Here is a 25,437-nt window from a genome sequence, read left to right on the forward strand (position 1 = left end):
TCTGTGCCAGTGTATTCTTTTTATTGGTGATCTTATCCTGTCCAGGCTATTGCCATCACCTTTACTTGGATAGCTCCCGAATTTATAACCCCAACCTGACCTCTCCTCTAAGCTCCAACTGCTTGCTTGACGTTTCTGTCTGCTCCACCTTCAGTGTAGCCCAACCAGAGTGAAACCTCTTTCCTTCCCTCCACCCAAACCAGTTCTGCCTCCAGATTTCCTGTTTTCTGTTAATTGGCGCTGCCACTCTCCCAGGCGCAAAACATCAGTCATTGCCGCTCCTCTCTTCTACGTGTCTTCCCCTGCCAGGTTCTCTGCAGCCCACCTTCACCAGGTCTCCATACGTAGGCATCCCGTTTGTCCCCTCTGTCCCCACGTGCATGCAGACCCTCAGTACTTTGCGCCCCGGCTGTGCAGCACCTCCTGCCTTTTTGGCCGAGCCCGTTCATCTTCCAGACTGAAGGACGATTTACCTTGCTACAGCACCATCATCAGCGCAGGTATTAGCCTCACTCAAGTTGCGCATCTCTCCCGCAGCCTTCTCCAATAGGTCCGACCCCCTGAGCTTTTCAGGTCTTCAGCAATTCATGCCCACTTCCATGTTGGTGTGTCTCTCCCTTACTGCCCTGCCCATGCTTGTGTTCCAGCGTGAGCGTTCCATCTCTGTTGCTTTCTTGTGTTGTCCAGCTGCCGACTCTTCAAGGAATACCCTTTCCTTCCCCCTGTCTGTTGAAAGGAAGCTTGTCAAGGGTAATCTCTTATATTCTTGGCTGCCTTTGGGAACCTGCAGAGCATTTCTTGTTTTTTTGTTTGTTTGTTTGTTTGTTTTTATCCCTAGGGCACTTACCTCACTTTGTGATAGAGCCATACACTAGATCATAAACTCCTAGTGGGGAGGAATTGTTTCTTAGCTTTTTCTTTTTTTGTTGCCTCAGCAGTTTGTTGCCAGGAAATCTGATTGCAAAAACTTCAAGGAAATTTCTTACACTCTCTTCCTTAAGTCTTCCTAAAACATTTACTGTAATGTGAATTCACACTATAGAAGCGCCATAAACTTGGCCTTTCTAGAGACTTAGCTGCAGGTGTACCCATCCTGCTCCTGGGGGACTGGTGTTACCTTTCTCACAGGTGCAGTTTTTATAATAGTAAAGCTTCTGCTTGGAGGGAGTCTAGAGACATCACAACAGAACATGAGTTTCCGCTGTGGCAGGCCTCAGTTGTATCTTGTGTCATCTCTCTCTTTTTTTGTGTGGGTGGATGGGGCTTATTTCGTTTAAATGAAGGATTTCAAGAACTCATGATGGGTATTTTAAAGTTTAAGGTGAGTTAATGTATGTGAAATGTGGATCTATAAATGTAAGAGGTAAATCTCACTTTTTTGTCTCAATCTGTAGAATGAACATGATTAAAAATGAGAGATTAAATTTTATTTACATTAAAGAAAGGCATTTTAGGCCAGTCTATCAGTATGTTTTACTTGGATGGTATTGGCAAATATTAAAATTATGCTTTGGAATTCTGATTTGAAAAATCCTGATGAACCTGTCCATTAGCTTGTCAACAAATTAAACTTTTGGAGTTCCATCATGATAAAAGATTGGGGAATGTTTGGGAATATGGTGAACAGATATACATAAGAATTGTATTAAGCATTAGTTTGCTACCATTTATGAAGGTTAGGTTTCTATTCTGCCCGACAGTTCGAGTACAGAGATGGATGTGCTAACCCAGTCTTTGTTCTATGGCTTCCACTTCTCCCTCCCTCCTTGCCTGCCTTCCACAAGTGTTTTCTGAGTTCTTAGCGTGATTAAGGTACTGGGCTAGAAATTAGTGATGCGGTGGTGAATAATGCAGATCCCGAAACTGCCTGCCAGGAGCTTCTAGGCCGGTGGGCCCCTTGGTTATAGATGCATAGGATAAAGTTCCTGATTTTGTAAGAGAAAATAATTTCTTACAGTTTATATTTTTATTTTATTTTTTAAATGTTTTATTTATTTATTAGAGAGAAAGCACAAGCAGGGTGAGTGGCAGGCAGAGGGAGAGGGAGAAGCAGGCACCCTGCTGAGCAGGGAGCCCAGTGCAGGGCTTGATCCCAGGACCCAGAGAACATGATCTGAGCCAAAGGCAGACGCTTAACTGACTGAGCCTCCCAGGTGCCCAGTGTTTATCTTTTTTTTTTTTTTTAAGATTTTATTTATTTATTTGACAGAGATCACAAGTAGGCAGAGAGACAGGCAGAGAGAGAGGAAGCAAGCTCCCTGCTGAGCAGAGAGCCCGATGCGGGGCTCGATCCCAGGATCATGACCTGAGCTGAAGGCAGAGGCTTTAACCCGCTGAGCCACCCTGGCGCCTCCCCAGTGTTTATCTTTTTAAAGGAGAGGCAGGTAGCTCAAGTTCAGATTGATAGTCATTTCACCAGTAACCAGAATTTTAAGATTTAGAAGTATAAAAATACTGTTCTCAGGACAGGCACAGACTTTTTAATCTGAATCTTAGTATACTGATCTCTGTGAATAGGGGTGTTACCAGGAGTTAGTTGGCTTATCTCTGTAAATAGGGATGTTACGAGAAGTAATTAATGTTTAGCAAGCACTTTGATATTTACGCCCAGTGGCTGTAAACAGTTATTAAAAAGTCATTTTACAGGTCAGAATGGCAGGTGCAGTGGTGGGGCCAGAGTGAGGGCCAGAAAAGCAGGGTCTTTACAGCTTTGAAGGAGACACATGTGAAAATGTTCTATTCCCGAGTAAACGTTTTATTATTAAACATTTACAGTTAGGATTTCATCTGTAGATTTCTGTACGCTTCCTGGTGTCTGAAGAAACCATGTCAAGCTCTGTTTATGAACACACATAACTTGATTATTTCTTGATTAGAGTGGTGTATGTACAGTACCCCAGATTCTAACTCTTCATAGTGAGGGTAACTCCCTTAGAAGTGTCATTTCATGGGAAAACAGCAAACACTGTATTCTTTGTATTTGGGCATGAGCAGTGGCGGGTGGGAGTTGCGGTTTGGTGTGGGAGAAGATGGTGGACATGGGGCCTCAGTCCTAACCGCCTGCTCGCCTCCTCTTTGCTTCTGCTGACTGGCCCATGACCTTGAAGTTGCTTATTGCCATCCCCTTTGACACTTAGGCAAAGCACCTGTATTCTTTTGTCTCAGTCACTTAAAAAATTTTGAGAGTTTTAGAATAGAATTTCTTCAGATCCTGGTGAATAATAATCATAATCATAAATCTTTGATTTGGAGAGCAGTCGCAGAAAATAGTAGGCAAAATAAGTTGGCGTTTATCATAGATTATTTGCGAGAGGGATTCAATACTTGTGTTACATTTAGGAGTTTACAGCTTCAACAAATCTAAATTATGAGTGATTCGTCATTTGAATAGGATTTACAAGTTACTTGGACTGGGTCCAAGCATTATATGTATTTCTATAAGTAAAGGTTTAGTTGCTATCAAACTGCTGCTAATTGTTTCTGTAAGCTCACTGGGTTCTGTGGTACTTCCTTCTCCCCCAAGTGAGGAGAGAAGATAGTGTTCGTGGGGGCAGTGGTTGAGTGCATGTGCTGTTAATCCCATGGAAAAAAATTACACTAAGTATACTTCTTAAAAAAATGCTTTGAAATTTTATCTGGCTGAAAAATTACTGGGGACAACTCCTGAGCAGAGAAAAAAATTTATAAACCATGCATGGCACGTTTACAAATTCTTTGAAAAAACTTGTCTCTGAAGGTCTTTGGAGTGATTATTTATCCCTCTATTCCCATATGTCACACATTGCCTTTTTACCCCTGGGGAGTAACCATATTGCATTATTTGTGATCCTTTGGAGTTGTATGAAATGATAATTTAACTTCTCAGATGTGGTTAATCTACAGGCCCCGCTTCCTAACCATTAGCATACATGGCATGACAGGCTTAAATGTTTCCAGGTGTGATTAAAGAACTTGGACGGTAAATTACTCCTAGATTATCTTGGCCACTGTAATTTACTACAAAACTGCAGCTTTGGCATCAGCAGTCGAAAAGAGTATGTTAACAGTAACTCCACTTTGAGACACATTTTACATTAAATAAATTAACTGTCTTCTTGAGACAGCTAAGTGTTTCCTTTTTATACTATTCAGAACCATATTTTGTCTTTCAGATGGCTGAAGTTTTGTTAATAGGCAGCTCTGGATTTACATAATTGAATTGTTTTGTAAGACCTAGGTAGTTTGGGAGTTCTCTCCCCATTGCTGTCGGAAGCTCTGCTCCCCTCAGCCCCGCTTTTTATCTCTGCCCTGGTCCACAGAGAAGCCATCATCTTTCCTCCACTCCACAGCTCATCCCACTTCAGGGAATGGAGTCTCGTTTTCCTCCCCCAAAAAAAAAAAAAAAAGGCTCACCATTAATCAAGCATAAGAGAGCCCATTTAACACTCTGTTGTGTTGTTAGCAGTAAAAAATCCTTGGAGATCTAAAGGATGTGTTGTTAATGGAGACATAAGAGAGGCTGTGTTCTGTTTTGTAGCTGGCCAGAGGCAGAGTGAAAGTTGGGGCGAAGGTAGCAGGTGGGGTGAGATGAGAGAGAGGCAGCAGGCTGGCCGGGGTGCTGGAAAGCATCCTCAGCTGAGTTCTGCTGGCACACACTGTTCTTACCCATGGTCGTCTCTTCAGCTTAGCACCTGCCCTCAAATCTCCAGTCCCTGTCCTGGTCTTCAGCCCTGCTTAAACCGTCCCACCTTTCCCTGCCCATTACCTGTCCTGAAACATTTCCTGCGTCCCAGGGCGCCTCCCCTCTGGCCCCACTCTGTGGGAGAGAGACACAGTGTTCTCTCATTCCCCAGCTGAGGGGAGGCAGGCATGTCCTCTATCCCACTGCTGGAGGGGAGGGAGATGCCCGAAACTCCTTGGAGTTTTCTTGCTGAAATGTTTTTACTCATGCTGTTAGCTTTTACAGAACTGTAAGCATTCTCTAGTGCTATACAAATAGAATATATGTATTAAAAAGGCTTTTGTTGCTGGTCTGAGGCAGTGTGATAACCATTTATATAACATTATCATTTTGAAAGTGTCCCAGGTTCCAAACAATTAACCTAAACCGGCTTCTTGAAACATATTTTTCTAGGAAGACCATTTTATCTGGTGTAATGGAACTCAAGTTCAGTATCTTCCTTCACTTTTCTTAACCTGGATTTATTTATTTATTTTATAAGTGAACTCTACCCCCGACTTGGGGCTCAAACTCGCAACCTTGAGATTACTGACTGAACCAGCAAGGTGCCTCTTCTTAACCCTGTATCGTAATAAAAGCTTCAAGTACGACTCGGATTCTTAGTGAAAGAGAAGATAGGGATCTTTTTTCCTCGTAATTTTGCATTGGTTGCCTGTTTTTGTTTTTTTCTTTTTTAAAGATTTTATTATTTATTTATTTATTTTTAAAAGATTTTTATTTACTTATTTGACAGACAGATCACAAGTAGGCAGAGAGGCAGGCAGAGAGAGGAGGAAGCAGGCTCCCCACTGAGCAGAGAGCCCAATGCGGGGCTCCATCCCAGGACCCTGGGATCATGACCTGAGCCAAAGGCAGAGGCTTTAACCCACGGAGCCACCCACGTGCCCCAAGATTTTATTCATTTATTTGTCAGAGAGCGAGTGAGAGAAAGAACACAAGCAGGAGCAGCAGAGGGAGAGGGAGAAGCAGGATGCCTACTGATCGGTGAGCGTGATGCGGAACTTGATCCCAGGATCCTGGGATCATGACCTGGAGCTGAAAGCAGAGGCTTATCCAACTGAGCCACCCAGGGGTCCTGGTTTTAACATGCCAATGTAAATCGTTACCGATTACTTGGGTTTGGGGATCATCTTTGAAGTATTCATGGTATGGAAAGATTCATCCACTATTTTAGTTATTTTTGATATTCTAGTAAAAGGTGTTACATATGGCACAATGAAACTTAATGGACCAGAAGGGGCATAAGGGCATAAGTAGAAATTTTGCACTGATTTTATTCACAAAAACATAAATTTTAAAGGAATATTTGATCAGGGCATTGAATAAACTTCAATTCTCCTAGTGACTTTGTCCCTTGAAAATTGTTTACTAACCTATGGGGTTATAACTAGAGGCATTTGCTAATGTATTTGCAGTGACTGTTGAAATAATTCAAATTTATTGACCATAGGAGGATATTAAATATTTATCTTTTCTGCTTAGTGCCTGTAGTGAAATAGAATATAAGTTAATGGTTAATGGCTTATAGGCTGTTATTTCTGAAATAGTACTTTCATGTACTTTATCCAGTGGTGTTACTTATATTTTATAAGTGTTAAAAAGCATATTTGGAATCAACCATACATAAATTTTCCTGCTTAGCAAAACAATATTCCAGAAGAGATTTTTAACTATGTACGGGTGTGTGTGTGTGTGTGTTTAACTGTAGAGGGAGAAAAGTATGTAAGTTGTGGGCTAAGGAGATATCTATCTTTTTCTTTAAACAAACAAATAAACAAAGGGGCACCTGTGTGGCTCACTTGGTTAAGCATCTGTCCGACTCTTGATTTTGGCTCAGGTTATGATCTTAGGGTTGTGAGATCGAGTGCAGCCTGCTTAAACTCTCTCTGCTTCTCTCTCTGCCCCTCCCCCCTCTAAAAATGCAAAAATAAAAAGCCCAAATAGAATGGAATAATGATGTATTAATGTTATATACTGTGTGTTCTGGCACATATGTGATACCTAGTACAATCTAGAATTATAATGGTTGGTAGTAATTCAACATATGAGAAGCTGGCAATCGCATTAGATTAGTTTTAAGATAACCAAACCAAAAAATGTGTTTGTAGATGTAGAATCAGAGAAAAAAAGCTTACTTATTTAGGTTTCCCTCAAAGTAATGATAATGTCATATCAAACTAAAAAGGTCTTAACATGAAATTTTATTTGAATTGGTATGAATGTTAAGGAAACAAAGCAGTATTTGTAAGTTTTAAACTTTAAGAAAATAATTTATAGAATTATTTTGAATTTCCTGAAACCTAGATGTTTAGAATTGACTTACAAAAGATAATAAGAGAAATTTTGGTTTTTCTACAGCCCTGAGGGACGGTTTGAGGGTTTTTGTTTTGTTTTGCTTTCTATTACATTAATTTTCAAGATACCAAAGTTGACAGCATTAATGTCGTTAAGTTTTTAAAAAAAACTTAGATATTTTTATTTATTATTATTGTTTTTTAAAGATTTTATTTATTTAGAGAGAGAGAGAGAACGCGCGAGTGAGCGCGTGTGCGCACAGGTAGGCAGAGCGGCAGGCAGAAGGAGAGGGAAAGTCAGAGTCAGACTCTCCTCTGAGCAGGAAGCCGGATGTGGGATGGACTTGATTCCAGGATCCTGGGATCATCATGTGAGCCGAAGGCAGCCGCTTAACTAACTGAGCCAGCAAGGTGCCCCTGGATATTTTGTATTTTAAAACTGCAAGGCACTTAATTTAAATGTCATTTGTTTGTCAAAACAAATTACTTTGATAACTACTTCTGTATGTGATACTGTTTCAGTGATATTGTATCATGTCAGGTTTATTACTGAAATCTATAGTAGTTAAGAACAGACTTTAAAAATACTTCAAATCCTAGGGTCATTCAAATCTTAGTGTCATTCCAAAAAAAATCTTTAATTTCTTCAAGAGAAAAGAATCCTAGGAGTTTTTTTTTTTTTTTAAATTAACATATAATGTATTATTTGCCCCAGGAATACACGTCTGTGAATCGTCAGGCTTATACACTTCACAGCACTCACCAAAGCACATAACCCTCCGCAGTGTCCATAACCCAGCCACCCTCTCCATATCCTAGGAGCTTTTTTATTGGCTATAGTTTGGAAGTTACTGACATAGAAAAAAGAGATTTGTATGGAATTAAATTTTTTTGTATAACTGAAATGTAACATTTGCACAAAATACATTGAGGGGCCAACGTGGTATTGAACATGTATTATTAAATGAGTATTTGAGTATTGGAAAATTTGGCCTCAGGTCCTTTTTGTATGTATCTGCCGGTGTTTTGAAAAGTCACCTAGCTTATTTCTCCTGCTCTGTTTTGCCAGAAGCTGCAATTGACTAATTAGAAAAATATGAACAAATATGAAGATATCAAGTAATATTTTAAGTACTAAATAGACATTCATGAGTAATATCTGTTTTCTTTGTTTAAAGAATATTCATTTGTAATTAACAAATCAATGAAGGAACTTTTTCTGGGCACGCATCATCACAATCTAGTTTTACTGACTTTTTAGTTACAAATAATTCAATTTGTGGCTATGCCCATGTATATTGAGGGATGTACACATTTAAAAATTGAAGTACCAGGACTTCATTGTGTCTTTGCAGTATCACTTGTTTTCACAGAACATAGACTGCCTGTTTATTTTACAAACACTTGTATCTGTAGTGCTCACCTTGGGACAAGCATTGCTCTAGGTGCTTCATTACTATTAACGCATTTACTTGGAACCTGAGAGCAACACTGTGAGGAGGGTATGGTTATTACCTCTATTCTGCGGATGGCACATAGAGGTTAGGTAACTTGCCTAAAGTCCCATAGCTAGTATGTAGAGGGCCACTGTTCGAATCTCAGTGCTGCCTCCAGAGTGTGTGCTCTGCTGCCTTATTCAGAAAGATCTTTCTCGGAAAGCTGAGTCCAGATTCTTTCCTATGTCAGGCCCCTTCCTTCCATGCTTTTGCTGACCAGACAGGGGATCCTGGGAGGGATTTGTTGGCAGGAATTCTTACCATCTTGCTCTTCTAGATATTTGCGAGGCAGGCAGTGTGACAGCTTCTGAGTGTGAGTGACCTGGATCCAGCTTTGTGTACAGTCATTCACAAATCCTCATTCTATAGCAGAAAGTTTCCTGGATCAAGAACGAATTCTACCCTCTTATCCTGGAAATTAGGGGCTAAGAATGTGAGCTATGTTCAAGTTCATGGGAGGAGCTAGCAATATGGAAGAAGAGGAGAGAAGACAGTATTATTGCCTAATGGAAAATATGAGCCCTGTATATAATAACACAAGTGCCAGCGTTAAAGGGGCTGCTTTTGTCCAGGAAGGCTTTTCTAATACGTTCCAGGACAAGCCATAGCAAGGGCTCATTTGTTTTAGTATAACTAGCGATTCTTCTCAGCAGTGGAGGAGAGGCCATCTATGTGTGTACACATGTACACAGCTGTCATTCTTAAAGTTGTCAATATTGGGTCTATACCATGTATTAAAAAATATTCACGTATTTACGTTAGCCCTAAGCACTAATTTGTTTTGCGAGCAGCTCTTGGTCCTGGACATCTTTAGGTGTCTAAACCCATCTCCACCAGTATTGGGAGGGGCACTTGTCTTTCAGTTTCACCTGCTTTGTAAGATAACTGTCTTTGCCTTTGACATAACTTTGTCCTCTCTCTCTGCAGAGCACCCCCCATCAAGAGTGATTTTGAGTTATCTTTTTTTTTTTTAAAGATTATTTATTTATTTATTTGACAGACAGAGATCACAAGTAGGCAGAGAGGCAGTCAGAGAGAGAGAGGGAAGCAGAGATGCGGGGCTCTCTGCTCAGCAGAGATGCGGGGCTCGATCCCAGGACCCTGGGATCATGACCTGAGCCGAAGGCAGAGGCTTTAACCCACTGAGCCACCCAGGCGCCCCGATTTTGAGTTATCTTAAAACAAACCCTGAGTCGTACACAGCAGCATTATTCATGATTATTCATAATCGCCAAAAGGTGGAAGCGACTCCGTGTCAGATGAAGAAATAAATGCAGTGTGGTCTGTGTGCACGATGGGATATTATTTAGCCTTAAAAAGGAAGGGCATTCTGACAACATGGATGAACCTTGAAGATAGTATGCTCAGTGAAATAAGTCCATCACAGAAAGACAAATACTGAATGAATCCATTCATGTGAGGTTTCTAGAGTGGTTAAATTCATAGAGACAGGAAATAAAATGGTGCTTGCCAGAGGCAGGAGGGAGTTGAGGGGTAGGGAAAAGGGAGTTATTATTTAATGGGTGTAGAATTAGAATTTCACAAGGCAAAAAGATTTCTGGAGACTGGTTGGATAATAATGTGAATGCACATTCACTTTCAGTACTATTGAACTACACCTGTAAAATGGTCATGATGATAAGTTTTATGCTTTGTATGTTTTACCACAATTAAACAACAACAAGCCTTTCCAATCTAGTGTAAAATCTGTTCAGGTGTTTTAGTGTAGTGTTTTAATTGACAAGACGCTTATTAGTAGCAGTTGGCTCCAAGCTGGTCACAGGCAAGTGGCTGCTTTCTAGAGAACAGACATTGTGGTATAAGTGTGAGTGTGTTTTTATCATTCCAGAAAAAGCTTATTGTGGAAGTTGAAGAAAAGGATAAGCAAGTGGCGGGGGGGGGGCAGTGTGAGCAGAGCTGGAACGTGTTAGGGTGGCTGAGAAAATGATCGTGGTTTATGTCGGAAGGGCAGAATGTCTATATTCGGGCAAGGGCGTTAGCTGATTACATCCACATTTGTCATTTTAACTATTTTATCTCTCACCATATCTACCAGGTAGAGTATTTGATGGCTTTTCCCAAGGATCCATTTATATATCCAATATAAATATAAAATGGAATATATATCCAGTATATTTCATTTATTGGTATTTATGATAACTGGTATTTCAAGAACAGTTCTGTGCTGTGAGTTATTAGGATTGAAGGAAAGATCAGGTCAGAATCCCCTGCCTGTAAGAGCTGCATGCTCTAAAAGAGAAGAGAAGATGTGTGGACCAATAGAACTAAAATACAAGACAGTATCTGATAAGCAGTATAAAGAGAGTTTTGTGGAAGCACAGACTAGAGAGATCTGATTCTCAGAGGTGAAGTCAAGGAAGGATGAAGTAGGAGCAGAACCTTGAAAGCTAAGAAGGATGTTAATAGGTAGAGAGAAGGGGGTATGGATCCAAGGTGAGCGCTAGATCCAGAGAAGGCCAGGGTGATCCGTACTAGGAAGGGCCAGAAGCTCAGTGTCCTATGGAGAACAGGATGCTTGTCAGTTGTAATAGAAGAAGTCAAGAAAGACAGTTTGTGCCAGATCATGGAGTATTTTGACTGTCATCTTAAGAGTTGGAACTTAATTACATAAACAGTGTTGAGCTCTAGAGAGGTTTTTTTTTTTTTTAAAGATTCTATTTATTTATTTGAGAGAGAGACAGAGATCACAAGTAGGCAGAGAGGCAGGCAGAGAGAGAGGGGGCAGGCTTCCTGCTAAGCTAAGAGCCCAACTCGGGGTTCGATCCCAGGACCCTGAGATCATGACCTGAGCCGAAAGCAGAGGTTTAATTCACTGAGCCACCAGGTGCCCCATCTTGAGAGTTTTTATTGTGGGAATAACATGTGTTGACACCATCAGAGGTCAAGCTGACAAATACACTGTTAGGAAGCAGGAGGGCTGACTTGGTCCTATTTGTGATTGTTTAATTAGGGAGGCTGATTTGGTTCTCTGGTATCCATCCCAAGTAGGAATTAGATTGGATAAATAAATTGGGAGGGATACAAATCAGACCTTATAATTTAGAGAGAGGTGTTAAGAATTGTTTCGGATCACAACATAGAGATAAAAGCTATTTTAAAGATTGTAAGGAAGAGATTGTATAGATGAGAGAGATCAGTGAAAAAGGTTATTGAACAGTGAAATTATGAAGACCTGGACTAGGGTAGTAGCAGTAAAAAAAGAGGAAAGGATTGATAAGAAACAGGGGAAATGGTGAGAGGAAGGGAGGAAGAAGTTAAATTCACAATTAATGAGCATATTTTCTGTGTGTAGCATTTGTTACATGACAGCATAACTGACCAGTATTACCCACTCTTGGAAAATAGATATACTGTATTGGTCAGACGAGGGGCCCTAGGTAAAGAATTTTGGTTTGAGCCAGCTGGTGGAGGGCCCTGGGTGGCTTTTCGGACTGCTGAATTGACAAGTGCACATCATGGTCACCATCAGTGTACTGGGTTTGTTGACTGGGTCCACATGGGCATCCACACCAGTTGTTCTCAAACCTCCATGCCTTGGCACCCTAGTAAACATCAGACCCTTCAGGAACCCTGTGAAATTTTGAAATTTTGGGTAAAGTTTTTGCATATGGTTGTTTACATTGTCTGGTAGCAAGTGAGAAAGAATCTAACTGACCAGATGATTCACTGTGATGCCGGAGAAGGGAAATGAACGCTGTTACTGAGCAAGAAGCTTTCCTCTCAGGCCCGTGCTGAGGACAGAGTAGTGTTTACAGCTCCCTGTTGCTCCGGGGAGGGTTCAGGAGATCCTACTAGGCCCCGAGCAGTGCAGAGCTGAAGGGGATCTGGAGTGATCTTACAGCCCCGGCACCCCGAGATACATGTCCTTGTAATAGCGAACACTTCTGATTATTCTTGATTTTGTGCAGTTTGGTTCTGGGTCTTAGTTTCTTCCAGTCAGCTAATAAAAAAAGTCCAGTCTTTGAACATGCCCTGCAAGCGGTCGGAGAAGACCAGTCCTGCCAGCTCTTTGACAAAGGCTGTAACCAAATATTGAGTTGGATAGAGATAGAAAATGGAATTTGGAGTATGAAATCTTAGGTTCGAATCTTGGCTTTGCCCATAGCAACGAGACTGTAGGGAGATTATTTAAACTCAATTTTTCTCTCTTTCTTCGTTAAATGAAGCTAATATTTACCTTTCAATTCTGCTCAGTTGAGCTGAGATAGTAACTGTAAAATGTAGGCACTGTACTCTGTGAATAAAAATAATTTATTCCCTATCTCCAACGGGATGATTACAGTGCTTTTTACTCTGTATTAAGCAACCATGTCCAGTTCTGTAAAGCATGAGTTTCCCTGAACCGCGGACTCCTGGAGTTTGATCTTTAAAGATTAGCACCAAAACAAGCCTTGGTCAGGAGTGAGTTTTTTTTTTAAATGGGAGAAAAATTAATTTGATATAAGCATCAATATTTATTGTAAAATCTATTTAAATTGCAGTATATTTTGTATACCTTAATGTGTATTCTTTTCACCACCTGCTCCCCAAACACCAGCAACAACAATAAAACCTAACGACTAAAATAGTCAGAGGGGATTTTGGCAGAATTTTCTGTTAACTTCCACAGAAAAAGATTCATTTTAATACCTAGAACGAGGAATAAGTTGGGAAAAAGTTTTAGTCAGACCAGCATTCTTGAAATAGACTCAGAATCATATTGTAATATATTGTGGAGCATGTTCAACTGTAGGTGGTTTTCTTTTAATTTATTGAGCATAGTTTTAAACCTGTAAGTTTTAAACCTTACAAATCAAGCCATTTTAATTCACAGTAGGCTAAACTTGGCTCAGATACTCTCTGCTGAAACACGAGTATAGTTGTGTTTTTTAACTAAAAAAGTTGACTAGCTTTTTTTTAATTCCTAGAGATTAAAAAAAAAAAAATGGGAGTATTTACTTTGTCCAGTTTTAGCTACAAGCAATTGTGTTGGCTTCATCCCCAGCCCCTTCTGAATTGCAGTTACTGTTTACTATATACTTGAGTTGTTAGTAAAATAGTCGATTTGCAGGTCTTAAGATGGCTTCCATTATCACATAGGGAGTGCTTTTCATAAGTATTGTTTTTTTGAAACCTTAGTAAAGGAATTCATGTAACTGGGAAGATAAAAGTAAATCCTGTTGACCTTAAAGGGACTTTACAGTCTAACGTTTTCGAGCATCTCTATTCATGTCATGATGGAAGTCATGACTTATTGTTTAAAACTGTAATTTGTCTCTGTGTGAAAATGCATTTTTTCATACTTCCTTTCCTGGGACTATAACATCGTAATGATTTTGTTAACAATATATTTGATTGCTGCCTCACTGAATGAGATTTTGCTTTAGAAAATTTAAATGAAAGCACTTAAAGATAAAGCTTAAATGAAAATTAAAGCCTAGCTTAAAATGAATTTGGATAAGGTCTGATTTTTACTTTGGTTTCTCTGTTGGTATGCCGTTGAATGCCAGAAAGAAAAAAATGTAGATATAAAAACAACATCAAAGTGTTTTGTTTTTTATTTATTTATTTATTTATTTTTTAAGATTTTATTTATTTATTTGACAGACAGAGATCACAAGTAGGCAGAGAGAGAGAGGAGGAAGCAGGCTCCCCACTGAGCAGAGAGCCCGATGTGGGGCTCGATCCCAGGCTCGATCCCAGGACCCTGAGATCATGACCCGAGCCAAAGGCAGAGGCTTTAACCCACTGAGCCACCCAGGCGCCCCAAAGTGTTTTGTTTGACACAAATTAATACATAGCAGTAGTTTCAGACATTTTAGCTTATGGTAGGAATATCACAGTTACTTTGACCTACACATTTTCATAGTGAACTGAAAAGAATTGTGAAAAGGAAAGTATCTGTATACAATTTATATAGTTGTGGAGGTTTTAAAAGTAGTTAAAATTTGTAGTAGCATTTTATATTTTGGCAAGGTAGAATTTTGAGTTAGAATAAATTCAAAGACCTCTAGAAGCTATAGTAAAAATTCACAGATTGAAATGACCATGATTACTTCTGTGCTATACTTTATCCTGTTGGGTTATTTTAAGCTTTTTACTTTAGCATTGTGGCATCACACTGGTCAGTAAAAGATTCTATTTTGGTTTGTTTAGTAACAGAACTGTATGCTGTTGTTTCTATACGCAGAATAGTTTGTAAGTGATAATGTTACTTTTGACCATTTTTGTAAGAAAAAATCCAGGAATTACTATGTTAAAAATGTAATATTTTGCCAAAGTTGTAATTGAAGCATGGAGTTTCCTTTTTATAATTAAATGCCCTCATGAGCAATTTGGAATGAACTGTTTCTCTCTGTGTTAGAACTCTTTTCTATGCTGACTCTTCTGAAGTGAATGAGAGCATGAGAGGCTTTAAAGTAAATTAACTTATTGGAAGTTTTTGTTTAAGAGAGAAGAAATTGCTGTATTAATTTCTTATCTATTCGCTTTGCATAACTCCCTTTTTCAGATGACTGAATAACCAACTTTAGATGTTAGAACTGCTTTATTTTATCTAACCACTTCAACTAGAAGTCTTTCCAGGTGTATTATACACATTCATAATCTTTAAGGTTACATAAATATTTTTTTCCTTGGGACTGCACGTTAATTTTTGTTGTGTTCAACTTTTTGTTTTTATGCTGTATAACATTGGACTAGTACAGGTTTTCATTTATTGTGTCTCATTTTTTCTTCCCTAAGTGTCAGCTGGTGCTTTCTACTATTGATATTCATAAATCCTTTCACCATGGTCCTCCTTTGATGCAAATAAGATATGAGATAATAACAGTTATGGTTTTTTTCAGTGTTTTATAAAGTTAATATTAACCCTTTATCAAAGATATTATCCCCATCCTAGAGAGGAAAGATGTTAGATTTGGAGAGGTTAAAACTTACTGAGGGTTAGGAAGCCAGTAAGTGGCAAGACGGACTGTGACTCAGATGAGTTTTTACATATGTGTAAATATACATACATCTTTGTAAATCCTACCCAGATCAATACATAGAATCTTTCCAGAGCCCCGTCTCCTTAGTGTCCCCTCAGAGATAACTACTTTTCCAATCTTGATCCCCATAGATGGATCTCTGTCCCCTCTTAATTAGTTTTACCTGTTCTTAAAGTTTATAAAAACTGACTCCTATAAATGTAGTTTTTGGTATCAGGCTTCTTTTGCCCAGTATTGCATCTGTGAGATTCATCCATGTTGTAGCGTTTGTGTTGGATTCTTTTTTCATTGCTGCTTAATGTTCCGTTAGGCGAATATATTAAAATTCATGTATTCATCTTATTGATGAACATCTGGGTCATTTCCATTTTTTGGCTATTATAAATAAAGCTGCTATACACATTCTTGTCTGTTTTTAGGGTTTTTGTTTTTTTTTTTTAAAGATTTTGTTTGAGAGTGAGAGAGCGTACAAGCGAACACAAGTGGGAGAAGGGGCAGATGGAGAGGTACGAGATAGGTTCCCCGTGGAGCAGAGAGCCCAGGACCCTGATATCATGACCTGAGCTGAAGGTAGACGTTTAACCCACCAAGCCACCCAGGTGCTCCTGTGGTTTTAGTTTTATCTATGTTTTGTGCACTCATTTCTTTTGGGAAGAAAGTATGGTGACCTTTCATAGGTACTGCCAATCAGTTTTTTTAAGCATTTGTGTAAGTTTACCCTCCTACCAGCAATGTATAGGGGTTCTAGTTGCTTACCATATGTTGGTATTCTCAGTCTTACTAATTTTTTCCCTTTTTAATTTTACTTACTCTGACAGGGTATCTAGTTTTATATCAGAGAGGTCAAACTGAAAGTCATTTTTTTTTTAATTTTTTATTTTTTTATTAACATATAATGTATTATTAGACCCAGGGGTACAAGTCTATGAATCATCAGGCTTACACACTTCACAGTACTCACCATAGCACATACCTTCCCCAATGCCCATAACCCAACCACCCTCTCCCTACCCCCCTACCCACCACAACCCTCTGTTTTGTGAGATTGAGTCTCTTATGGTTTGTCTCCCTCCTGATCCCATCTTGTTTCCTTTATTCCTTTCTTACCCCCCAAACCCCCCACATTGCCTCTCAGCTTCCTCATATTGTCTCTGATTGACTTACGAAAGTTATGTTCTAGAATGAAAAAATATTGAATGTAAATGTACATGCTTATTCATATATAGATATTAATTGAATACTGCTGAGGTTTGGTTTTGGTTTCTTTCCTAATCCTTGTCTTTAAAAGCGAGCCTCGATTGCTTGTTTAATCACTGAAGTTAATAAAATTTTTCCTACAATAAGGACAAGTGCAATATTCTAGAAACTACTTGTTTCATTCAGAATTTTATTTAAGGGAATTTTCAAAGAAATTTAAGATGGTAAAGATCTTTATTCACAAATTTACAGATTGTAGAAGAACTCAGTAATGACCTTTCTCACTGAAAAATCAAGGTCTTTTTTGCCTCAAAATACAGCAGTGACATACGATCTCTAGAACATGATCTAGGATTTTATTCATCGGTTGGTTTTCATGATCTTAATGTAAGTTATTCTACTAAAAATGGCTTGACTTGATCAGTTCTTGTTTTTCCAAGTTCGTGCAAGTTCCACGTGTTTGGCTTTCCTATATGAGTCTCAGGTACGCTGATTAGTCAGGCGGTCTCATCTGAAACTAATGTATAATAGTGCTGAGTTGTAGAACTTGCCATACCAGTTTCATAGTGTTTGTGTTTTGCTCAAGTAGATGAAAGGTTTATTTAAGTGTGGCCACACTGGTACTGCATTCCTGGTGATCTTGGTAAGTTAATGACAATCTTTGTCATAGAAATCAGGAAATGCGGGTTGAGCCTTCTGGGATGCATGTCGTTGGTTCATTAAAATGCAGGCTCCCAAAGGACTGAGGATTATTGGAAGCACTTGGTAGGTAATGCAGCTTTAAAAACCTATCTGTCTGTCTATCTTCATTCTGTTTTTTCACCTCTTTGAATACATCATTGTTGAATCATATTATCTAATGTATGAATGCTTTCTCTAGTGAGACTAAACATGACTTTGGAAATCCATGTAGGTTTCCTTCCACAGTTTAGTAGGTTTGTTTTAGCTGGGATGTTTTGGTTGCTCGTGAACTCATACTGTCAGATTGTACTGCTGCTTTGTTGAACTGGTTGCCTTTTAACTGAATTAACTCTACCAGTCAGTGTGATTGGTCCACTATTTTTTGGTTATTATTATTACAGAGAATGGGTTGAAGAATTGTTTAGAATACTTATCTTTGAAATATAATCAGTTAAAGCAGGTTGGTACTTAGAAATGTTTGAGGTATCCTTTGGACAGTATTTGAATGGATTGTAATGATTATGGATTTTATAAGAATTTTAGGATAAATGTAGGTGTACATCTATGAGGCATACTACAGTATTCTTTTACCGGGCACAGTGAACTTATTTTAGGTATATTCCTTACATAATACCATTATTCCAAATGTAAACGAATAGATGGCATGATTGTTGTTGATTTGAAGACTGGTCATATGTGCTTGTGTTGTAAGGAAAAAGATGACATGAAGCAGAATGTATTAACCTCTCTGGGTGAACTTTAAGAATGTATGTAATTTTGTAATAGAGATCGAAAATTTTGAGGTTGGGCAAGGAAAGCTAAAGCAAAGGTATGGGATAGAACTGAGTGAGTTACTGATTGTCCTGTCAAGAGTGCCGTCTCTAGAGTAACCCAGTAAATAAGTTATTTATTAGAACCTCAGTGAGGTATCTGAGGCCTTTTATTTTTTATTTTTATTTATTTATTTATTTTTAAAGATTTTATTTATTTATTTCACAGAGAGAGATCACAAGTAGGCAGAGAGAGAGAGAGGAAGGGAAGCAGGCTCCCCACTGAGCAGAGAGCCCGATGCGGGGCTCGATCCCAGGACCCTGAGACCATGACCTGAGCCGAAGGCAGAGGCTTAACCCACTGAGCCACCCAGGCGCTCTCCTTTTATTTTTTAAAGACCATTTCTGCCTTTTGTAAATCAGTGTTGAGTTTATAGACTACCACCAAGAAATTTACTTGAAAGTTTAAAATCGCTGAAAGTTAAATTTCTTACCACCTCTCCTCTTCTACTGTTTACCCATCTAGAAGATCATGATGGTTGGGAAAATAGCTTAGAGCTACCAGTGTGTTTAGGAGTGAGTTTACACAAGGGCACTTCACTAGCTTTGGGGCTTAACTCTTCAACATTGGATATGTTTGGATATGGCCAGCAGTCTTCCTGATTCATCATATAGAAGTAACATTAAATTAAAACTAAAAACTTGCTGTCACTTTTCCTTGTGTGAACCTTCCATATTACAGATAATTTTTCAAAAGATATGTCCTTCAATTACTTTAAGTTCTCTGTATAATTGCAAGGATTACAACACTGTGCTTCTGCGTGCTCTATCTCTTCTCTGTGTCTCTCTTTCTCTCTGTGTTTGAAGAACAGAAGGGTCAGTTTTCTATGACTTTATATTAGTTTTATTGCTGTCACCATTTTGAACTAGTAACAGTGAAATACCTGTATCCTTTTATGTGTTTGTGAGAAAACATACATAATAAGGGTAAGAGCATGTGTGCTTTCTGCAGATATGTGTGACTGCTGTGTATTGGGTAGGAACTTAATAAAGGTAAGAAGGTGTGTAATTTATGTGCATACACACACACACACACACACAGACTCAGCAGTTTGTGTTATAAGTACTATGCAACTTTGAAAATAGTAGTACATTGAAGTATATCATATAGGTACTAAGGGAAATTTGAGACAAATATTATTAAAAACAGTTGGAGTCTATGGAAATCAAGACAAGCGAAATTTTTGGCCTGTCTTGCCAGTTAGTTATGGAAGAGGTAAAGAGTTGTACATGCTGGTTTGCTGGTGGCTCCATTTGAGTTGTCTCTGTCACTAGTATGGTAGATATGTCTTGGGGAGAAGAGCCTGCTGCTTAGAATGTTGGTGGTGATGGCTTCCATTTATGAGGTGATGAGGTAGGGGTGACTAAGCTTTGGCCAGAAAGACCAGACTGCTAGACCAAGTTAATGGACCACCATAGCAAAGATTGTGGGGCAAAGCTAAGTTTCGTTTTAGCATCTGTGAAAATTAGATTAGATTCTTAAATTAAAAAATACAAGTGAAAACTGTAGTAAGATGCCATTATCTACCTATCAAATTAGTAAAATGAATGAATGAACGAGTCTGCCCTTTGTTAACTAGGTTGTAATTAAAGAACATATTCATGAACTACTAATTTGTGGTGTAAATTGTATTTTCTTTTTTTTAAGATTTTGTTTATTTATTTGATAGAGAGAGATCACAAGTAGGCCAAGAGGCAGGCAGAGAGAGATGGGGAAGCATGCTCCCTGCTGAGCAGAGAGCCCCATGCGGGGCTCAGTCCCAGGACCATGGGACCCTGGGACCATGACCTGAGCTGAAGGCAGGGGCTTAACCCACTGAGCCACCCAGGTGCCCCGTAAATTGTATTTTCTGAAAATCACTTTGGCTTCAGAGATCAGGGGCCTTGCCTTACAATCAGTCAGTCATATCCTTTGACCTAGGAATGCCACTCCTAATATTCTGTTTCAAGGAAGTATTCGTATATCTAGATGAAGATTTATGTACAAAGATTTCCACCTTGCTATTTCTGTAAACAGTGAAACAGTACTGTTAAATAGGGACGAACTGGTTCAAGTAAATGCTGATATATTCTTATGAAAGCAACAGCAATAATAGTAAGGTAAAATAACATAGTAGTAAATGGTTATTTAGACTTAAATCTAATCATGTAATAAAGATATGCATAGAAAAACACTGGAACAAATACACTAAATGGAAATAGAGCTGAACTATATTAACAAAAGGTGTTTTAGGGGTGCAGGGATTGTAGTGAACATATTTTTCTCTCTCCTGCTTTTCTCTGTTTTTCAAAATGAACATTTGTTTATTTTATAATCCTAAAAGGGAAATCTAAAAAGAACAGAGTAAATAATAACTTCATTAAAGGGAGAAAGGTAGAACTGACTTCACCTGAGGAGCTGCTCCAGATCTGAGGCCAAGTTTGGGAACAGAAGACCTATTCCGGCTCTCTATGGAGCAAGTTCCAGGGATGGCAGAATCTCCTTGGAATGACTAGGAAAGGGTATTAATTTTCTTTTAGAGAATGTTGGTTTATAGAGTACATTCTGTAAGAGTAAGGACAATTTTAATACAACTTCTTTATACCCTCTGGCACCTGGTGCTTGATAAATTTATAGGGAATAAAGGAATGAATTTTGTTCTAGATTTTGGACACAAATTGAGAAGATAAACGTCAGCATATCTTTTTGGAGTTAGATGCCATATATATTGAAAGGATGCAGATGATAGAGAAATTTGAAAATAATCACCAGTTTATTTTGGTATATTTTGTCCTAAGAATGTGTATCTCAGACATATGAATGTCAACCTTGAGAAATGGACTGCTCTGTTATTTAAGACAGATCGGGAGAGAGAGAGAAAAACAGTAGTTGCAGAGCTAATTAGGATGTGTGGGACCAGTCATGGTCGCAGTTGAAGGTCTGGGCCCAAGGAAGCCAGACCCTGAATACTCAGGGACGTTTGTTCATCCCTTCTGAGGATCAGGATTGCATGGAAATACTTAACTTGCCATGTAATACTTGAACAGTTGTGTGTGTGTGTGTGTGTGTTTATATATATATATATGTTATTCTTTAAATTTTGAAAAAAAAAAAAAAAGAAAGGATAAATTTTGGCCCTTTTTTGGATTTTATTTTTTCCTAGAAAATCTGAAAGTTACACTCATAGGCTCACACCAGATGACAGAAAGATTAAAGATAATTTGGTCGGCAGTATTTACCAAGTGAAAAAACGTAACTCTATAATCAGTAATTGGATTTACCCATTGTTTTATAGAAACTTGGTGATAAATTCAGTATCCCCAGGAAATTATTTCCCCCACCCCAGCTTGAATAAATAGCAAAGAGGTTAATGTACTCAATACTCATTTAAGATACTGTATTAAATTTCCAGGTTAAGCTGTTACCACTCTTTTAATAATCAATAACTTTTAAAATCAATAACTTTTAAAAGTTTGCTTAATGTTATTCTTTTCCTACCGCAGGAAAAGATTGCTTTTCACTGTGAAAATTACTTACGTTTCATCCTGCATTGATGTGCTTTCTTACTGTTGCTACATTCAGTGTCCAAATTGTAATTTATATTTATAACTGCTTCTCATCTATTAGTCATCCGTGATATTCTCTCCTGTTTTTTTTTTTTATTAAAGATTTTATTTATTTATTTGACAGACAGAGATCACAAGTAGGCAGAAAGGCAGGCAGAGAGAGAGAGAGGAGGAAGCAGGCTCCCCGTGGAGCAGAGAGCCCGATGTGGGGCTCGATCCCAGGACCCTGGGATCATGACCTGAACTGAAGGCAGAGGCTTTAACCCACTGAGCCAGCCAGGTGCTCCTCTCTCCTGTTTTTAAAACATAAAAAAAAGGGGGCACCTGGGTGGCTCAGTGGGTTAAAGCCTCTGCCTTCGGCTCAGGTCATGGTCCCAGTGTCCTGGGATCGAGCCCGACATCAGGCTCTGTGCTCTGCAGGGAGCCTGCTTCCCCCTCTCTCTCTATCTGTCTGCCTCTCTGCCTACTTGTGATCTCTGTCTGTCAAATAAATAAATAAAATCTAAAAAAAAAAAACAAACAAAAAAACATTAAAAAAAACCCCTGACTCAAAGAAGCTTTTCTAGTGAACATCAGTTGTCCACCAACCACTCTGCATAACCATCTTCAGCCAACTGTTATAATAAGAATATTATGCTCTCCTGCATTTTTCTTTAATTCCTTGTTTATTTCCTATAGATGGTAAACTCTTTGAGGGCAGGGATTAGGTTGGATCATTGACGTGTATGCCAAGTTTCCAGTACTAGGTTGTATACACAGTAGACTCAATAAATACTCACTGACTAGCTGTTGAAAAATTTGATGAGCCTCCCAAAGTGTTTAACATAGTTTGAGTAGTTTATGAATTAGTTAAATCTGACTCAGTAATTGGCCATCCTTGGGTTTTAAGTAGTGATGGAATAGTGGCTTGCCTCTCACTAGCGTCAAGAAAGTATCTAGTAGAAGAGTCTTATGACACAGCCTAATGACAGAGATGCTATGTGGCTTTGTGGCACCTAGAAATACAAGGGTAAAAGCACTTTTAAAACAAATTCTTTGAAATCTTCCTGAAAGTCCTGAGCACTTCACTTTTGTAGCTATTTGGCTAGTTGGTTAATCTCTGCAACTTGAGTAAAGATCATAGTCATTGCTGTAATTACTAGGCACCTGCTGTGGGCCAGAGCCTTCCATACGTGGTTTTCTACTTCTCTTCTGTTTTCTTAAACACTCAAAAACTCAACATGGTACATATTATTTGCATTTTACAGTTGGGTAAACTAAGGGGAAGAGAGGTTTTAAATTAGCTTGTTCAGGATCATACATAATGGTAAATGGCCATAGTCAGTATTTGAACATTGGTTTATTGAGGTCCAAAACTTATATAAATTTAATTATGTCTTAAACCTCTCAGAGATGAGGATACTAAAGGGAAAAGCATGGATATAATAATGGAGCTAGCGACTAACATTTTGAATAATACTAGTAAATTTCCTTTTGCTCTGATAGTATTGCCTGTAATCATAAATAGTTGGTGTCTTGCTTACTGAGGCCTGTGGTTTTCTGTACTTGGAATCAATACTGCTTTCTAAGTGAAAAGGAAGCTCATAATTTTTTCTTTAAAGATTTTATTTATTTATTTTAGAGAGAGATCATGGGGGCTGGGCAGAGGGAGAGGGAGAGAGTCTTAACCAGACTCAGTGCTAAGTGTGGAGTTGGACACAGGACTTAATCTCACCACCCCAACCAAGATCAGCACCTGAGCCGAAACCAAGAGGCGGATTCTCTCTCACTTTTTTTTAAAGATTTTATTTATATGACAGAGATCACAAGTAGGCAGAAAGGCAGGCAGAGAGAGGAGGAAGCTGGCTCCCCACTGAGCAGAGAGCCCTATGCGGGGCTCAATCCCAGGACCCTGAGATCATGACCTGAGCTGAAGGCAGAGGTTTTAACCCACTGAGCCACCCAGGCACCCCCAAGAGGTGGATTCTTAACAGACTGCGCCACCCAGATGCCCCAGGAAGTTCATAACATTTATCTATGCCATTTGTGTTATAATAATCACTACTGTTTATCTTAAATATCAAATCTTCATGATAGGAATGAACTCATATTAATAGTCTTGACTAGGATCTAGAGGCACAATGACATTATTAAGAAAGCAGATTTCAGTAAGAACCATTCCAAAAATATTGTGGTATGGGTTATCAGTGTATATTTAATGGAAAACATGATGATTTTCTTAGTGCTATATTTAGGTGATGTGATGAAGTAAGTAACTTATTGGCAGTTTATAGATAGGTTTATCTGCTTTGTCATTCTGCCTTCCTGTCAAAACTTTATTTTATAACTTAGAGGAAAGCATTATCTAGGAAGCCAATTTATGAGGTACACTCTAGCTTAAAAAAAGAAATGGCATTCCTAGTACAATAGTAAGCTGTTTTACTTCCTTCCTGTTTGGTGAAGAATGTCCTAGTATCACTACTTCCTCTGTGAGGAAGAAAATGGATGTCGCACAGCCAGCTCTTCAGGTAAACCAACTCAGATCTCTTTTGAGTGAGTAATTTCTTGAATGTTCTGAGAAAAAAGTGCTGTTTTAGAGAGTTCTGTAGGGATTGAGATAAAGTGTTTGGGATTTGTGTGGGAAGGTGTCTAGCTTCTTGGAGTCGGTTGAGATAGTTTCATAGGCCATGCTCCCCGGACTTGGTGAAGATGTGGTGTCTTTAAAACAGTGCAGTAAACAACCCTTGAGCCCTTGTAAACAGAGTTCAGGCTCCAAATCTAGAGACTTTCTCTTCGACTCTAAGAGGAAACTAGACTCTGAATGGTTACACAAACATAGTTTACCAAGAGCAGGTTTTACATGAGGCATACCTGTGAATTACTTCCCCACATGGTGCCACTTCCGGCCTCCATCATGCGTCAGGTGGGTATCTTTTTCTCCTTAGAAAGCGTGCATGTACTTTTCAATACTTCGGACAGTTCATGATTAACTAAAAAGGCCCATTTCGAAGCAGTGTTTCTTTAGGCTTTTTCCGTGAAAGTTATAATCATCTATTTAGCTGAATTTCTGGCTGCCTTAATATTATAGCCCAGCAGGGCGGTATTTCATCAGAATCAGATGAAGGCTTAGCTCAGTCCTGGGACCTACTGATTTCTCTTACTATCTTGGTTCCTATCTGGAAAGCTTTCAAGACCGCCAGCTGTGTGGCCTGTTTGAAAGCAGGAGGCTTGTGGCAGGAATGTGGGTTTGCCCTATTAGTGTTGCAAAATCACTTCTTATGTAGAGAGTCTTGCTTTTCTCTTGCCTCCTATAGTCTGGTTTTAGATTATTTTTCTTGTGGTTTTGGTTTGTGAGTGTGTTCTCACGGCTTTCATTTCCTTTATTCCTTTCCCTTCCTTCACAACAGACAATGAGAAGGGAATAACTTTGAGGTATTTTTGTATTTGTTTACATTGCCAAGTTATATAGGCAACTTCCCTTTTATCTTACAGAAAATAAACCCAGGATGGTTAAAAAATACTTGAAATCATGCGTTTTAACTTATGTTCTCAACAGTTCTTTCATTGTTCGGTCTAAATATAACTATTGGTAATACGGTTATATTTCGAAGGTGTGGACATTAAAGAATTTACCCACAATGGCACCATCCTCACACAACCACTTCGTATTTTAGTGTATTTTCTTTTAGGTCTCTACGAGATCAT

General features: G+C 38.8%; 1 protein-coding gene across 9 annotated transcripts in view; it reads left to right on the top strand.

Annotated features, from left to right (window-relative positions):
- NCOA2 (nuclear receptor coactivator 2) overlaps positions 1-25,437 on the top strand; it is a 298,877-nt gene that overhangs the window by 59,261 nt on the left and 214,179 nt on the right. The window contains exon 1 of one of the 9 annotated variants that reach the window (XM_047728302.1): positions 12,911-12,932. The exons of the other annotated variants lie outside the window; for them this stretch is intronic. The gene's annotated coding sequence lies outside the window, so the exon portion shown is untranslated. Of the gene's footprint in view, positions 1-12,910; positions 12,933-25,437 lie in introns of those variants that run through there. 9 annotated transcript variants of the gene reach the window in all.

The sequence above is a fragment of the Lutra lutra genome, chromosome 4 (assembly GCF_902655055.1).
Source record: "Lutra lutra chromosome 4, mLutLut1.2, whole genome shotgun sequence".
NCBI lineage: Eukaryota > Metazoa > Chordata > Mammalia > Carnivora > Mustelidae > Lutra > Lutra lutra.